Source organism: Nicotiana tabacum, chromosome 10 (genome assembly GCF_000715075.1).
Source record: "Nicotiana tabacum cultivar K326 chromosome 10, ASM71507v2, whole genome shotgun sequence".
NCBI classification, from domain to species: Eukaryota; Viridiplantae; Streptophyta; class Magnoliopsida; order Solanales; family Solanaceae; genus Nicotiana; species Nicotiana tabacum.
In genome coordinates, this window is record NC_134089.1 from 131921373 (window position 1) to 131929548 (window position 8176).

General features: G+C 31.3%; 1 pseudogene; it reads right to left on the reverse strand.

Annotated features, from left to right (window-relative positions):
* Positions 1-527: 527 nt before the first annotated feature.
* LOC107763280 (EP1-like glycoprotein 3) lies at positions 528-7947 on the reverse strand (annotated as a pseudogene).
* Positions 7948-8176: the final 229 nt, after the last annotated feature.

Sequence of the window (8176 nt, forward strand, 5' to 3'; positions counted from 1 at the left end):
TCAACGGAGTTCTTTCCCTTCATTCTCATTTTAGTTAATTTCTTTTCTTTCTATTTTTCATTTCTGCTTTGCTACAAAAATTCAAAAGTAGTCTCTTAATTAGTTAATTACACCTTTTTTGTCGACCGTAACCGTTTCTGGAAAAAAAAATGCACACACATATTTGAAGATACATATTCCTTTATACTATTTTTGCTACTTCCTTCTTTCACTAATTAATTAATTGACAAAATATATCTTAAATGGGTACATTACCCAACCTCTCTTCTACGGACTTTTATGCTATCCTTCCATTGATACATTTTTCATCCTTATTAATAAGGTCATGTAATTTAATGGTCATTTAATTATAATATTACTATTTCATATTTATTGTATTAAATATTTAATATTTTATTACATTTTACATAAAAATAATTTACAATAGGGGCAAAATAGTAATCTAACTTTGTAGGAAGGAGCTTTCCACTTTTAGTATAATAATATAATATGATGATGATATGATGATACGATATACATGGCTAGCATGCTCTTATTATTCCGTATCTCACACATAATTTGCAAATTTTCCATCCATTTCCCACAAAGGCTTATTTTTCGTTCATAAAACGCCTTTTCCCTTTAGCAGCAGCTGGTTCAGCTTCAACCTGTATTTTACAAACGCATAGGAATCGTACCTTGTCCTGTCCTTGTCATTATTCATTAGTGAAAAGATCTCAGTTGGTAGGTAACAGTCTCCCCTGGAACCGTTTAAACCAATACGAAAAAAAGCAGCTTTACACGAACAGTTCCTCAAACATGCATCTTTACAGGTATTCATATCTGTGTTTGTAATATCTGCAGTAAACGCGAAATAGTCCACATCTTCAAGTTCCAATAATCTGTGGTTATTTAAATCATTACAAGTCAGCCTTGTGATCTCAGAGCAACCAAGATTAGGCAACCTATCATTTATCTGTCTGAAATAGCTTGTTGAATTAGAGCTTGATTTGGGACAACTACACTGCCCCATTTTGCAAATGCCATATCTTCCACAGACCGTGGGGTAAGAGCACTCGCCGTTAAAACCTGTCAGGACATCATCCACCTCATTCCAACGACTTTGCCACTCATACACTTTCAAGTGTCCATCAGACTCAAGTTTCATATATTGAGCCGAGGATGCAGGAGGAATGGAAATCAGCGTCTGCGGATCATTGTAATTTGAGAGTAGAGCTAAGCTTCCATTCAAATACATAACATAATTGGAGCCTCCACTAGTATTCAATCCACCAATCGATCTTTCAAAGTAGGTTTGAGGAGGATTTGACTCGGCAAAAGCAACCAAACCATCATCGGTAGCAGAGAAAGAGAACAAACCGCCTTCAGTCCAGTTTGTTGTTGAAACAGTAGCTGTTAGCTTCATTCCTGATACTAACTTCTGTCCTGGAACCAAAGAATCAGTCGGGTGATCAAAAGATTGCCAAACAGTTGCATTCTTGGAATCAAACAGAACAAGATTTCCCTCATCAGTCAAGTTTAAGCCAGCAACAAATTTCCCAGCAGTGTTTGTTGACCAAACTAAAGTACCATCAGCATCTCTAAGTACTAAGTCTCCTTGTGCTGTAAGCTGCAAAGTTGAATTGATCTTAACTGGTTTGTTCCTATTAGCAGACCAAACAACTTGTGGGAATCCGATTGCACTACTAGAAATCCGGAAAAAAACGACCAAAATTTAGCGACCAAAATTGGTCTGTGGGAAAAAGCGACCAAAATTGGTCGCTAAACTAGCGAAAATAATAAAATAAATAAAAGAAACAAAATAGCGACCAAGGTTGGTCGCTACTTGGTTGCTATATTAGTCAAAATGTTGATTGGACTGGTCAGACTTTCTTGGTCAAACATTTACTGAGATTAGTGACCAATGTTGGTCGCTAAAGTGGGACCCACCTACAAAATTTTAATAATTATATTATTATTTTAAAAAAATTATAAAATATAAATATATATAATATAAAAATGGCGACCAACGTTGGTCGCTACTTAAAGGGTAGGCAGATACCGACCAACTTTGGTCGCTTAAATGGGGCCCAGTTATACAATTTTAATAATTATATTATTAATTTAAATATTATATGAAATATAATTAAATCTGATTTAAATATAGCGACCAACTTTGGTCGCTAAACTAAATTCTTGAATAAATAGCGACCAAAGTTGGTCTCTATTCAGGTCAACAATGGTCAAAATTAAAAATCACTTTTGTATTTACTATCTAAATAATATAAATATAAGCCGTTAATACTTTTGTAATACAAGGGATGAATAGTACTATGAATCGTGCGTGTCTCTCTCTCTCTCTCTCTCTCTCTCTCTCTCTCTCTATATATATATATATATATATATATATATATATATATATATATATATATACTTACGCTATATTATGCACTGAGTATAAGTCTATTAGGTAATATTATATCGAATATAGCTTACATATATAATATATATACTTACGCTATACTATGCACTAAGTATAAGTGTATTAGGTAATACTGTATCGAATATAGCTTATATATATACTTACGCTATACTACTATGCACTAAGTATAAGTGTATTAGGTAATATTGTATCGAATATAGCTTATATATATAATATATATACTTACGCTATACTATGCACTAAGTATAAGTGTATTAGGTAATACTGTATCGAATATAGCTTATATATATATAATATATATATACTTACGCTATACTATGCACTGCGTATAAGTGTATTAGGTAATACTGTATCGAATATAGCTTATATATATATATATATATAATATATATATATATATACTTACCCTATACTATGCACTGAGTATAAGTGTATTAAGTAGTACTGTATCGAATATAGCTTATATATATATATATATATATACTTACGCTATACTATGCACTAAGTATAAGAGTATTAGGTAGTATTATATCGAATATAGCTTATATATAATATATATATATATATATACTTACGCTATACTATGCACTGAGTATAAGTGTATTAGGTCATACTGTATCGAATATAGCTTATATATATATATATAATATATATATATATATATATATATATACTTACGCTATACTATGCACTGAGTATAAGTGTATTAGGTCATACTGTATCGAATATAGCTTATATATATATATATATATATATATATACTTACGCTATACTATGCACTAAGTATAAGTGTATTAGGTAATACTGTATCGAATATAGCTTATATATATACTATATATACTTACGCTATACTATGCACTAAGTATAAGTGTATTAGGTAGTATTATATCGAATATAACTTATATATATATAATATATATACTTACGCTATACTATGCACTGAGTATAAGTGTATTAGGTCATACTGTATAGAATATAGCTTATATATATTGTACATACTTACGCTATACTATGCACTAAGTATAAGTGTATTAGGTAATACTGTATCGAATATAGCTTATGTATATAATATATATACTTATATATATATATACTTATGTTATACTATGCACTAAGTATAAGTGTATTAGGTAGTATTATATCGAATATAGCTTATATATATATATATATATATAAAATATATATACTATGCACTAAGTATAAGTGTATTAGGTAGTATTATATCGAATATATATATATATATAGCTTAAATTAAATTAAAATCCTAAATTTATACTACATATGTACATAATTTTAAATTGTATATATACACACACACACACACACACACACACATACATACATACATACATATATATATATATATATATATATATATATATATATATATATATAGCTTAAATTGAATTAAAATCCTAAATTTATACTACATATATATATAATTTTAAATTGAATTAAGAGTAATATAATTTTTTTAGAAATAGCGACCAACTTTGGTCGCTATTTCTAAAAATTCAAAACTGATTTACCTACCAAAATAGCGACCAACTGTGGTCGCTATTTTTAATTCCAGAGTGTCAAAACCGGGATCCCCTCCCATTCTTTCTAAAAATTTCCCAAAATCTCTCTTTTCTCTCTCACACTCAAACCCCCCCCCCCCTTCCAACGGCCCCACCCACGCCACCAACGACCACCGCCCAGCTGTCGCCGCCCCGTCGTCGTCGCCTCTGCCGCTGCTGCGTCTCTCTCCTTCTCCACCTCCTAAAAATTCTAGGTTATAATTACAATTTATATCTTTTGTGTAAGCTTATAATGTTTTGTTTATTAGCTATGAATTAGTTTCAAATGACTAGTGTTTCAATTGATTATTTAACATTGTATTTTATAGAAACCTAGGGTTTAGGTTGTATTTATCATTATTTAACATTTTATAAAAATCTAGGGTTTATAGAAATCTAGGATATAAATTGAAACTTTTAGGATATGAGTTGAATTTTTAAGATATGAATTTAAACTTTTAGGATATGAGTTGAATTTTTGGGATATAAATAGAAATTTTAGGATATGACTTGAACTTTTGTGGATATGAATTGAACCGTTAGGATATAAATTGAACTTTTAGTTTATGTTTAAACTCGTAGGATAAGAATTGATGAATTTTTAGTTTTTAGGTTTTGTTCTTGTGAATTGAACTTGTACGATATAAATTGAAGCTTTTATGTATGACTTGAACTTTTTACGATATGAGTTGAAACTTTTAGGATATGAGTTGAACTTTTAGGAAATAAATTGAACCTTTAGGATATGTATTAAACCTTTAGGATATGACTTGAAGTTTTAGTTTATGTTTAAACTCGTAAGATATGAATATAACTTTTAGTTTTTAGGTTTTGTTCTTGTGAATTGAACTTGTAGGATATAAATTGAAGCTTTTATGTATGACTTGAACTTTTTAGGATATGAATTGAAACTTTTAGGATATGAATATAACTTTTAGTTTTTAGGTTTTGTTCTTGTGAATTGAACTTGTAGGATATAAATTGAAGCTTTTATGTATGACTTGAACTTTTTAGGATATGAATTAAAACTTTTAGGATATGAGTTGAACTTTTAGGAAATAAATTGAACCTTTAGCATATGTATTGAACCTTTAGGATATGACTTGAACTTTTAGTTTATGTTTAAACTCGTAGGATATGAATATAACTTTTAGTTTTTAGGTTTTGTTCTTGTGAATTGAACTTGTAGGATATAAATTGAAACTTTTAGGATATGAGTTGAATTTTTAGGATATAAATAGAATTTTTAGGATATGACTTGAACTTTTGTGGATATGAATTAAACTTTTAGGATATAAATTGAATTTTTAGTTTATGTTTAAACTCGTAGGATAAGAATTGATGAACTTTTAGTTTTTAGGTTTTGTTCTTATGAATTGAACTTGTACGATATAAATTGAAATTTTACGATATGACTTGAACTTTTTACGATATGAGTTGAACCTTTAGGATATGACTTGAATTTTTGTGGATATGAATTGAAGGTTTAGGATATGAATTGAACTTTTAGTTTATGTTTTGGAATTTTAAATTGCCGGAGGATTATTAGAAGAGGTTGATGACGTTATTAGACATGCAATAGAACTTCCACCAAGAACAACTAAGACACAGTACCTTGCAAAGTGTGCCTTTAATTGTTCTTCTCATTAGCGACAATGATGATGAGAAGGCAATGACATGTGTTTCAAATAGTGATGGTGTAGGTAGGAATTTAGTATTTTCTAAGTAGATAAAAGAAGAGCTTATAGAGTAATTCTGTACTTCATTTTCCATGAGGAAAAGAAGTTTAATTGAGAGTGACAAGGTTGATGAAGGCGGAATGTGTTCCGTTGGTCATGGCAGTTCCCATAGAATGGGGATCATAAGACTCTATGATGACAGAGATTATAGGAAGTTTTGTTCTAAATTTTCTTTCAAGTCTGATCCATACAAGCTTAATGTGATATTGGTGATATTTCTTCGGATTCAGACAATGATTTGACCGACAAAAGTATGGAAATGCTCTTAAAAAGAATTAAAGGTAAAATATTTTCAGCATCCTTCTCTACCAAGAAAAACATTTTACCTTTAATTCTTTTTAAGAGCATTTCCATACTTTTGTCGGTCAAATCATTGTCTGAATCCGAAGAAATATCACCAATATCATATTAAGCTTGTACGGATCAAACTTGGAAGAAAGTTTAGAACAAAACTTCCTATAATCTTTGTCATCATAGAGTCTTATGATCCCCGTTTTATGGGAACTGCCATGACCAACAGAAAACATTCCGTCTTCATCAACGTTGTCACTATCAATCAAACTTCTTTTCCTCTTGGAAAGTGAAGTAGAGAATTCCTCTATAACCTCTTTTATCTACTTAGGAAATGTTAAATCCTACCTATACCATCACTATTTTGAAACACATGTCGTTGCCTTCTCATTATCATTGTAGCTATAGAGATCAACAATTGATCAAAGACACACCCTGTCAGGTACTGTATCCAAGTTATTCTCTGTATCCAAGTTCATCCCGAGTAATAGTACCACGAGGATAATCACCAAAGCCACCAGACAGCTTTATGATGCCAATGAAGCAAGATGAGCTATTCAATGAAACTCGTATTGTAAAGAAGAAGAAAGAGACTGATTCAGAAAGGAGGGTCGAGCCTCGACTATATACATGTAAGTTTTTTACTTTTCATTAAGTACTTTGATTTACTTTTATATAAATTTTGAAATACTAATTCAATATATATAATTTTTCATATAGGTTCGCTTCACATGCAGCTGACGTGGGGGAATTCATACGCAGTCAACCACCTAATGAATCGGGCGAGGCAATCCAACTTTCGGACGAGGATGCTGAAAGAACACTCCTTGAGTACTTTATATACTTTGAACTAGACAAAAAAATTTAGTTCTATTGTGTTAGTTCTTTTTAGTTCGAATAGGCTTGTAATAAGCGTTAACTTAGGTTTGTTAGCTTAATGTGTTAGTTCTATTGATTGTTGCTTTTAATTGTTGTTGTTGGCATAAAATGTCTGTTTAGGATGTTTGGTAAGCTGGCAGGTGGTGTAGCTGCCAAAACAGGCAGTTTCTGCCAAAAATATACCAAGAAAAGCGACCAACTTTGGTCTCTATTTGGTCGCATTTCACTATAAAAAAAATAATTTTCTGGGCAATAGCGACCAACCTTGGTCGCTACCTGCCCAGATTTCTATTAAAAAAAATACAATTTCTGGAAATATAGCGACCAATGTTGGTCGCTTATCTTTAAAAAAAAATTAAATTCTTGAATTTAGCGACCAACTTTGGTCTCTATTGTCCATATTTTAAAATATAATATTTGGATTAGAGACCAAAGTTGGTCGCTTTCTAATGATTAATGATAAATTAAAAACAACGTATTTCATATGTAGAGACCAACTTTGGTCGCCAAATTTATATTATTAAATTAATATAGCGACCAAAGTTGGTCACTAAAGTCAAAATCAGAATATTTAGTCCTTTTACCTTAGAGACCAAAGTTGGTCGCTAATTAGCGACCAACTTTGGTCCCTAAAATAAAGGGACCAGCAATATTGCGACCAGGCATGTTTGGCCGCTTTTTGGTCGCTTTTAGGCCTATAAGCGACCAATTTTGGTCGCTTTTTGTGGTCGCTTTTTACCGGATTTTTAGTAGTGTTGCGGGCATAGTAATAAGGGAAATACTATTGGTTTGAACAATGAAGATGGCAAAGATGTAACTTTCACAATTGCCATTACAGTAGAAACCACAAGCATATCTTGGACCAAAAGTTCCTCTGAGTAGTATGGCCCTTACTGTTGAGCCATCAGTGAAAGCCACTGAATGGGGTGCAGAAATACTGTTGACCCAAGTTGTAGAAAGATTTGCAGTTGGGTAATCCCAAGGTTGGCTGGCTAGCTATCAAATGAAAAGAACAACAAAGAATGAAGGCTAGAGGAAAATTCTTGTATAGAGCCATGAAAGAAAATGGATGATAATTTAAACTTTAAGAGAAGGCAAAGTGCCTTTGGTTGTTTGAAAGATTCTAAGCTTATTGCATTATATATAAGTTATCCTAATGACCCATCTATGCATTTTTTAATGCAAAATACAAAATATAATAATGGTCAAGAAAGCAACAAGCTCCTACTTTTCAAAACTTGAAGCTGACTAATAAAACTCACGCCCATTGGAAGTTTGCTAGCTGA